This window comes from Syngnathus acus, chromosome 1 (genome assembly GCF_901709675.1).
Source record: "Syngnathus acus chromosome 1, fSynAcu1.2, whole genome shotgun sequence".
NCBI lineage: Eukaryota > Metazoa > Chordata > Actinopteri > Syngnathiformes > Syngnathidae > Syngnathus > Syngnathus acus.
The window spans coordinates 17,202,366-17,213,157 of record NC_051087.1 but is presented as its reverse complement, the minus strand read 5'-3'; the positions used below and the strand labels follow the sequence as shown (position 1 = coordinate 17,213,157).

General features: G+C 45.4%; 1 protein-coding gene across 1 annotated transcript in view; it reads left to right on the top strand.

Moving 5' to 3' along the window:
- Positions 1 to 10,792, top strand: part of LOC119124509 (palmitoyltransferase ZDHHC5-like) — a 147,438-nt gene that overhangs the window by 84,312 nt on the left and 52,334 nt on the right. The window lies entirely within an intron of this gene.

Below are 10,792 nucleotides of genomic sequence, written 5' to 3'. Positions count from 1 at the left end.
ACATAATAGTACTTAACACAATAATGGGTTCCTCCAACTTAAACACATATATTGATATTGCTCAAGCTGTTGCATCTTAAAATTATGGCATAGCAAACTCATATTCCAAAATCGTGCGTTGCTACGTGTTTGAGCAGGTCGTGTCCTCCCAATTGCTAACAATTTAATTTCTTAGATTTGTTAATTTCCATCAGGTCACCCCTATGTCAAGCTTTACCACCATCTCCTGGTGAAATTTTGAACTACTACATGTTTTGGGATAGCCAATGTGCCTGGGCCAAATTCAATACCTAATTTTACACCATCTCGTACCACCATGTCACTTGACATCCCCTCCTTGAATTTCGGGACAGGCAACACAACCCCCCCACCACAGTTGGGAGCCACTTTGGCATCTCGTCCTCGGAAAAAAACAACATTATATGTCCCCAACTTCTCCAGTAGAGGAATCAGGTAGTAGTTCGTCGGGCAGGCTGACACAGCCCTATCCCGCAAGCCACTCCAGGGTCCGAAGCAAGCGCTCCACGCAGTCCTGAATGAACACGCCGCCGTGACGGGCGCTGATGTCGTCGTCGCTGCCGTTGCCATTGTTGTCGATGTTGTCGTTGACGTTGTCGTTGACGTTGTCGTCGACGTTGACGTCCCCTCAGTGATGGCTTGAAGAAGAAGCCATCACCGGACCAATGTCCAAGGCAAGGTCCTCCGCGCCGAGGGGAGGGTCACACAGCCACGACAGGAGCAGCATCGGGTCCCTCTACACGGGGGTAGAAGTCTTTGGACACAGGACGATGAGCCAGGCTAACAGCCACACACCGGCCACACCGCCAGTGGGACGTGAAGCATCGTGAACCGTCCAGGCGGCCCTAAGCCAAGTGAACCAGAGGCCAGATGGTGCGACAGGATATCACTCTGTCTCAAAACGAGGACAACCCATGGTCTCGGTGGGCCATGGGACGTCTCGAGTTGCGTTGCTGAAGTCATCAGGTCAGAGTAGCCACCCCATCTAAGGCGCTCCACTCAGCCTGCCCTCCTTGCTTGACATTAGGGGCAAGCCATTTAAGGACGGCGGGGATTTGGGAAAGCCACAGCTCACCACAACCGCCCTTCCGACCGTCCAGGCAAATTTCGACAGATTCAATCTACTAAGAATGCACCTGGGTGCATTCAAAACACGTACTTGTCTGAAACACATAGACGCACAAGTTTAGAACAGAACGGTCAATCCCTCCGCATGGCAGAGGGACTGGCCGGCAGGTGTTTATCGCTCACATTTGCTTCCATAAAACACAAAAATAAAATGGAAGTTGCTATTACAAAACCTTTCAACATTACACTTTGACACTCTCTGACAAATGCTTTCCTAGACAGGCTTTGAGGAGCCTTGTTAAGGAGACGTTTACAATTTGAAAAGGAGGAAGTTGTCATTACTAACTCCTTCAACATTATAGAATCAGGACTTATTCTACCGAATTCTTTTTGACACTCTCCCATGCCTTCCTAGACAGGCTTTTTGGAGTTATGAAAACGTTTACAATTTAAAAAAGGGGAGGAAGTTGGGGCCGGGGATTCAAATTCCTCCAGTATTTCCCTTTTTGTTTTTTGCTTTCTTCTCTCAATAATTGCTGAATGTAGTCTTGGGTAACGGGACACTAGGCATTGCTGTACCATTGTGCTTGACTCTCCCCCTCCTAGAAGAGAGACTTCTTCGAACAAATTTATCCTCCACTTACATTTGCAAATCAAATATAATGTTAGATTAGCAAAGTTGGCCGGTGTGTTAAAACTACCAAATTTACCTGTCTAAATTTGCACCATTCTATATCACCGTTGTTGAGGAGTCACCCCATCAATTCAACATCGCTGGGACAGTAAGCCTACACACTCACTGGTCTCCTATTTATCTTGCAAAACATCTGGAGACCCGGGGCCGCAGAGGCTCCGGGAGTCGCCAAAGGTCAGTCCACGTCACGTGTCTTGCCTCCGAAGCACCGATGTCGTCTTCCTCCTGGAGGCCTGGGTCTTTACTTCAGACTCCTTCCACTTGACAACGATGCTCACAAATGCTTACACGGTGTTTCGTCGTCCCTGTTCCAATAAAAAGAGTCACATCGCCTAGGGACACAGCCCCGTGTGGCTCTTCTCAGCAGGTCCAGGGCCCGACCGGCCATTTTTCCGTTCGGTTTTCTTCGTATGATAACCGCACCTTTGCATGCGGCCAAACACACCAAGGCGGGGACAGCTAAGTTGTCAGCTGTAATCTGGTTCTTTTGGTTACATCTTAGCTCGAATCGGGTCAGCTGGCAATGGTTTCAACTGCTCACCCTCTGGATTTTATTCTTCTAGCGTCTTGATCACGCTCACGATTCCTGTTGGCGTCGGCTCTTCTCACAGCTTCCAGCCTTCCGTGTCCTGTCAAGGAGTCCACAAGCACACCTCTTGTGCTGTCAACTCACATGGGTCCAGCGACATACTGGCCCCCATGGCACAGTGCTTGAAAGTCAATCCGTCTGTTCGCTGTCCTCTGCGACCTGTGCTGTACCTGTTACACAGTTCATCCAAGGCAGCACGAATTGCACTTTCGGAAATCCAGAGCTCCAGCTTCTCCAACTCCTTCCGTGTAGGCACGGCTCCTCCGTGCCCTATGGCTTCATGTACGGCCGTTACCACATTCTTCACGGACTCACATATGGGACCACTTTCCGCGAGGGGTCTTGTCCCATTTCTCAACTCCTACAACTATAATTATCCTTTCTTGGACGTATCGATGAACCTTCATTCTTCCAGCAGGCCCCCTCCTAGGGCCCATCCGGTCTTCCTTTCACACCCCCGTAGTCATGTTCTTCCCAAATGGCCAGAACGTCTATGAGGGCTTCTTCACCATAACGGCTGTTGGTTATGACTGTCACGCTCCCTGCGTGTCTGTTCACAACCTCCAACAGTCTTTCCAGCACTGTGGGAGCAACTTCTCCTGCCTGTGCGTCACCGGGCGTTCTTCCCCAACGTCGGTAACTCCTCTTAGGGATGAAGCCCCAATGGGCTTTCAGGTCTCCATCCTTTCTTGATCCGTCTCTTTTCGCAGTGTCTGCTTCTGCGGGCCTGTCTGCAACTCGTTTCCTTTTGACATCTCATCAGTCTTGTGTGTGTGTGTTTGTGTGCTAGACACATGCATATAGCTTTTTTTTTGTGGCAATTGGACTGCCTCCACAACATTTTTTGCTGGCAAATCTTCTTCAGTCACTTTTCAATAATCTCCTGATTGTTCACAGCAAAAATGTTTACAATTTTGAAGAAAAAACAAAAAAGAAAAACTTCAAAAATGTTCAGCTTCTTCTAAGTCAGCCGGCCTCAGAGGTCTCACTCAAGGCAGTCGACAGTTCCCCTTTTCGAGACAGCTGTTTCCTCCTTTTCCTCTCTCAAAGATTCTGATAACCCACTCACTTCCCCAACAGCTGCCAATAGATTAATCAAAATTCTTGTTATCTCAACTTTATATAACCTAATCTCTCTTATTTTCCTGTGCAAATACTTGTATAGTCTTGACACAGCCAATCAACTAGTTCTCCTGACTTTAGGATTGAAATGTCTTTATTTCATAATTTTGCTTCATCCAATTTCAGACAGAAGGCTCTCTGTCTTAAAAAAGGGAAAAAAAAAAAATTCTATTAGGGCTTGACCCTAAACGAGTGTGGACCAGTTCCTGTAAACAACTAATCCCCCCACCTTTTTTTTTTTTTTCTTCCATTTTGCGGTGCAAACCAGACAAACTACAGTCGAGCAAATTCTTCAGTGCACCATTATAGCCAATTTCGTCTTACAACACATAACACCGACAGACAACATACAAACAAACAAGCAACGCAGCGCAAATGTCATCTTCACCCCGCTTCAAACACCCTGTGGGAAACACAGACTGTCCCTTTAACATTCTCCCCGAGCACACTCACCCCCCACCGGGCAAACGGCCTGCTCTGCTCTTCCTCTTTAATTTTTTTCTTTTTTTCTTCATTCTCTAAAACTCCTTCCTCAAAAAGCGCACACACTACACAGCGAGGCGCCACTCCCATGCCAGCTCTACCATGTATTTAGCAAACTCTGGAGGCCAGCTTCGCTTCACAAGCCGCCTCCAAAAAATAGTTGTAGGTTCGAGCTGTCTCCTTTCGAAGCCTTTCCGTGTGCACTCGGAATAGGAACGATACAGCTCTTAGTTACTCAACGGCGCCTTTTGCGTCGCCTCTACTCAGAACACCAATTCGAGAACTCCTGCCTCGCTAATTGATGCTCTCAACGGCGGGATGCACTTCCTGCGTTTCAATGTACCGCCACGCAAGAGACGTGCCCATGTACCGGCCCCTCTAGCTTTCGCAAGTTCTGCCGAACACTTTGCGAACAACATTAACGTTACTTTTAGTACTCCACACAAGTACAAGTTAAGAAGGAGATCATCCTTACTCATCCTTAAAGCAACGTGCTAAGGGGTAGCGGTCACCGTTTACTATGACACAAAACAGTTCTAATCCTCCCGTGCTTTAAAAGGTTCTTTTCTAGGAAACTCTATTCCTTAAAGAGACTGTTTTTATGTCACTCAAGGCCGTTCTGACATTTGTTTGTATCAGTGAGCGGAATTATGACAGTTCCTGGGAAGAAAGAACTGAAAAAACTCCACACAGGTTCGTTTTAGGGCTGCGAGCAAACATTTATTAATAAATCCCAACTCACAACCCCCCTCAACTCGTTGGGCGCCAAAATGTCAAACGCGCACTTTTAATCTAAGTGCCTCCGGCTCCCCAGTAACGGGTTCAATAAGCCGGGGCGAAGGGACTCGTCCGTAGCTGAACACCCGAGTTAAATTAATTCTACTAGAATCAATCTAATTTCTATACGACGCCAACCCCTTTCAAGTCATCCGACGCGCGAGCTGAGTAACTCAATTCGAGGCGAGTCGTCGAAATGACCGCGCCGTAATGATGGCTCCCTTCGGTTGTTTGATGCTGGTATTTCGTTACGGAGAATTTTAGATGCCTTTGTTAAGACCTCAAGGATTCGTTAATTTACTAGAGCGCCCCCGCTCTAGCTGAGCTCAAGATAACTACTTCGAACCAGATCTGACAATTCCTGATGTTAAGGATTAAAGCTGTCTTCACTTTAAAAAGAATTGAACGCATTTAAAGAATGACTATGATAGGGAAATAAAGACATTTTAAAGTTGTAATTACCGCATATAAAACCATGCTCGACATAGTTAATACGAAATAATCGATACCGAATTAAGGCTTAAGAGATTTAATGAATGAGCAAGAAAAAGAATTACAAGTCGAAAAAACAAAATAACAAGACTCACCCACACAGAACAAGAGAGGAGACTTAAGGTCTAAAATCCTATTTGGTTGAACAAGTCGAGTGACCGGCTCTCCTTTGTTCCAAAATCCGAATTCTGTTTAAAAAAGAGGAAAGGTCTGGCCGTGAGGAGCCTAGCCAAAAAAGTAAAATTGGCGACTTCTCCTTTCTGCCCGGGGCGGCTGTCTCCTCTGCCTTCCTCGAAGCTTAAAATTTGACAAAGTCCAATTCGAAGACTCTGGAAATTCATCTTAGTAGATTTTGGTTCAATCTCAAAAAGAATGCAAAATCCATCTTCGTTCTTTTACTCCGGGCAGCGTCACGGCCATCGCCCTGACTAGGAAGAAGCGCGCCCGCTCTGTGTCCGGGCAACATATTTATATGCTTCTGGCATTACCTCATCGGAATTACCTCACCGGCACGTGAGGTGGCCTTTCTGGAAGTTTCTGGAAGCTTCGAGAATGTTCCTTAGCTGATCCCTGTCCAGGCCAGCTGGAAACCACTGGTTGTCTTAGCAACCTTGCTTCAAGCAGCAATCACCGGAAACAGAGGTTTCCTGTTTTGCTCGTTCTTTCTTTTAGCATTAGCCCTTAATGTCTCCCCTCAACTTAATACATTCAGGTATGGATGGAACACCAATGTTAAATACAGGTTGGACAAAACATTGCAACATGAATCACATATATCTTGTCTAATAAAAATCAATCTCAACACATAATAGTACTTAACACAATAATGGGTTCCTCCAACTTAAACACATATATTGATATTGCTCAAGCTGTTGCATCTTAAAATTATGGCATAGCAAACTCATATTCCAAAATCGTGCGTTGCTACGTGTTTGAGCAGGTCGTGTCAAAGTCAAAGTCAAAGTCAGCTTTATTGTCAATCCCTTCTTATGTCAAGACACACAAAGAAACCGAAATTCCGTTTCCTCTATCCCACGGTGACGAGACATACAAGTAGACGACACAAAATAAAAACAAGAAGGCACAAACAATAAATAATAAATAAAAAATAATAAATAAATAAAATGAGCGATGAATAAATAATAAACCAATAACCCAATAAATAAGAGGAGCAAAACTGAGCCAGTGTGCATACAGCAGACAGTAAGCATAGCGCAAAGAACAGGACGCTACGCAGAAAGGGGGAGCGAGTTCAGGATCCTAACAGCCTGGAGTATGAAGCTGTTGGAGAGTCTGGTGGTGCAGAAGATCAAACAAAGAGTGAGCGGGGTGACTCACATCACTCACAATCTTGGTCGCCTTGCGGGTGAGATGGGAGGTGTAAATGTCCTTCAAGGAGGGGAGAGAAGCACCAATAGTCTTACCAGCCGTTTTCACTATGCGCTGCAGGGCCTTCAAGTCGTAGTCAGTGCAGCTGCCACCTCCCAATTGCTAACAATTTAATTTATTAGATTTGTTAATTTCCATCAGGTCACCCCTATGTCAAGCTTTAACACCATCTCCTGGTGAAATTTTGAACTACTACACGTTTTGGGATAGCCAATGTGCCTGGGCCAAATTCAATACCTAATTTTACACCATCTCGTACCACCATGCCACTTGACAACTTTTATTCTCATACTTCCTTTTATACTTTTTTAAATTTTGTATGTTTGCACTGGGAAGGGAGCAGCTATCCGAATTTCGTTGTACAACTAAGTTGTAAAATGACAATAAAGGGCATTCTATTCTATTCTATTCTATAATGTATTTAAAAGTACAATAGAGTGCATAAAATTAAATTATGAAAGTCCTGTGCGGATGCCCTCGCGCTGGGCCGCAGGGGCGCGTCACCTGGCCAGCACGTAAGAGCAGATAGGAGCCAGACAGACTTCATATAAGTCCTGTGTGGATATTGTAACAATATATTAACTCTTATTTATTTAATTATTTATTTAAATGAATAGGAGTGTTTCTGAAAGTCAGTTTGACTTTTTTACAAATGTTTTTAACAATACAATGGTGTTTAAAAAAACAAAGTGTATAAAACTAAAATAAAGGTTCATAAAAGTCTTGTGCGGATATTGTAACATCCATCCATCCATCCATCCATCCATCCATAAAAAAGGTCCCTTCATGTTCACATTTGTCAACTGTTTTTATCATCTTTGAATTCAATGACTTACTTCACTGGTTCTTCTATATCAAACAAATTATTTTAGGTGTATTGTATTGAATTCAATGAGTTTTACGAATTAGTTGTTTGGTTTTGCAGGGTTGGGAAACGCACTATGAACGATCCCATGATAAGTTAGTAGGCATGGCTCTAGCTTTTTGTTTATGTCTGACATCGTTTGTGTTTGAACTCATTTGTTCCTTGGCAAATTTCACTTCCACCAGACAGTTCTTGTAGCTGAGCAGCTTGATGACAACATGTTGTGTCTAAAGTCGATTACATGCAGGAGTTTGGTTCCAGATCATATGCTGTTGGTAGAGTTGAGATTGATAGTATCTAATTTCATTTTTGATCACCTCTGCAGAAACCCCTAGCACATGACCTTTATACTATATACACCCAATACGCGTGGTGAGCATGACGCTTCGCTTACGACGCTAGCATTTTGACACGCAGACATGAGTAGCTGTTCATCAGCAGATGGACACGCACACTAGAGGGGAAGGGGCTTTGTCTAGTGGCGATGACAGTTTATTGCCCCATGCTAGCGTTTTGCTGCACGCAAACACGCTGAGGAACGTAAGCGGCTGCCAGCGGCTGCCAGCCGTTTTATCCGCATCATCTAGCTGCTCCCTCTTTTAAGTATGTCTTCCGCAAACCTTATAATTTTTTTACGGCAAAACTCCTCTGATGACAAAAAAAATCAAGTGGACGACAAATCCAAGATGGCGGCCATAAGGCTTGCCACGGTACGAGCTTTGCTCTTGTGTCTGTCACTACTGTCTGTCTTGTATGTCAGAAAGTCATTTTGCATGACATATACCCACTGGGAGTTGCTCGCTCAGGAACAATCCCTATAAAACAACGCCGGGCCAGTGTCCTCTGCAGGTTTAGGAAGCGATCACTACCAGCCCTACTCCTCACCAACGTAAGATCATTGAAAAATAAAATGGATGAACTTCTTCTACTCCAAAACAACGAGGATTATAAGGACTGCTCTGCCCTGTGCCTCACTGAGACCACAGCTGGACCACACCGTGCCTGACCTGGCTGTTACGCCACACGGCTTCTCTCTCCACCGCGTCAACATGTCAGTGGAGCTATCCACAAAAACCAAAGGTGGAGGCATATGTGTGATGGTGAATCAGCGATGATGCAACAACATAGAGCTCAAGTGTCTGCAGTCCTTACCTGGACTATATTGCTGTCAAGTGCAGGCCATACTACACTGCTCCAAAAAATTAAAGGAACACTTTGAAAACATCAGATTTCAATGGTGAATTTTTTTGGGGGGATATCTATACTGATATGGACAGTTTAATGTCTCAGGAACAAAAGGATGCCACATCTTTTGATAGAAATAAAAGTTTTCAGCCTACAGAGGGCTCAGTATATAGACACCCCAAAAATCAAAGTGAAAAAACGATGTGGCAGGCTCGTCCATTTTGCCTAAATTCAATTTCTGCAACTCAAAAATCTTTTCAATATCTTGTGTGGCCACTGTCTGCATACTCTTGCCACATGAGGCCAGGCATTGTCGTGGATCAGGAGGAACCCAGGACCTACTGCACCAGCGTATGGTCTGACCATGGGTGCAAGGATTTCCTCCCGATACCTAATGGCAGTCAGACTGCCGTTCTCTAGCCTGTAGAGGTCTGTTCGTCCCTCCATGGAAATGCCTCCCCAGACCATCACTGACCCACCACCGAACCGGTCATGCTGAATGATGTTGCAGGCAGCATAGCACTCTCCTTGGCTTCTCCAGACCCTTTCACGTCTATCACAGGTGCTCAAGGTAAACCTGCTCTCATCTGTGAAAAGCACAGGGCGCCAGTGGCGGACTTGACAATTCTGGTGTTCTATGGCAAATGCCAATCGAGCTCCACGGTGCTGAGCAGTGAGCACAGGCCACACTACAGGACGTCGTGTCCTGAGGCCACCCTCGTGAAGTCTCTTTCTGACTGTTTGGGCAGAGACATTCACACCAGTAGCCTGCTGGAGGTCATTCTGTAGGGCTCGGGCAGTGCTCTCAACCTGTTCCTCCTTGCACAAAGCAGCAGATATCGGTCCTGCTGATGGGATGAGGACCGTCTACGGCCCTGTCCAGCTCTCCTAGAGTAACTGCCTGTCTCCTGGAATCTCCTCCATGCTCTGGAGATTGTACTAGGAGACACATCAAATCTTCTTGCAACAGCACGCATGGATGTGCCATCCTGGAGGAGTTGGACAATCTGCGCAACTTCAGGAGGGTTAAGAAATCGCCTCATGCTCCCAGTCGTGATAATGATTCTAACTAAAGCCAACACTTGTGGAAAAACAGTTAAAAAAGATCAAAAGGGAGGAACTTGAAATGGCCTCCACCTGCAAAACCAGTCCTGTTTTGGGGACCATCTCATTGTTGCCCCTCTAGTGCACCTGTTAATTCCATCAACACCTAGGCAGCTGAAACTGATTAACAACCCCCTCTGCCACGTACCTGACCAAAACCTTATCAGAAAAGTGTAATTGAATTTATGCCATACCCTGATAAAAAACTGTTCCTTTAATTTTTTTGAGCAGTGTATCTTTCCAGAGAGTGGACCTCCGTTGTTTTGGTTGGAGTGTATATTCCTCCATCTGCTAATGGTAACGTAGCCATCTCCGAACTGGCAACTTTCATCTCCGCTGTGGGACTTTCCCACCCTGACGCGATCGTGGTGGCATTTGGCGACTTCAACCACGCCAACCTGTCAGCGGACCTTCTCAGCTTCGTCCAACAAGTCACCTGCCCGGGTAGAGGCGCTAACACCCTGGACCACTGCTACGTCCCAATCAGCGGTGCCTACCGCTCTTTTCCGAGGGCTCCGCTGGGTAGGTCGGACCACGCCATCCCAAAATACCGGCAGAAACTAGAATCCAACGGCGGAAAATTTAAAACTGTCCCGTGCTGGTCTAGCACCTGCATTGACACCTTGAGAAACTGCTTCGAATGCACGAATTGGGACGTATTCAGTGCAGCTGCGGCCAAACTGGACGAGTTCACGGAGACAGTGAAGTCATACGTCAATATTTGTGTGGAGATGTGCATTCCCACCAAAACAGTTAAAATACACAGCAATAACAAGCCATGGTTCACAAAAGACATAGTTACTCCATAATAAAAGGGAAATAAGGAGCAATACAACAAGGCCAAATATGAACTTAGATCTTCTATAGGAAAGGCCAAATCCAAATTTACACACCACTTAGAACAGCAAATACAATCAAATGACACCAAATCAATCTGGAAAAAATTAAAAAGCATGACTAACTACAAAACTAGCCCACCCCCTTTACTAGACACTGACAGTAACTT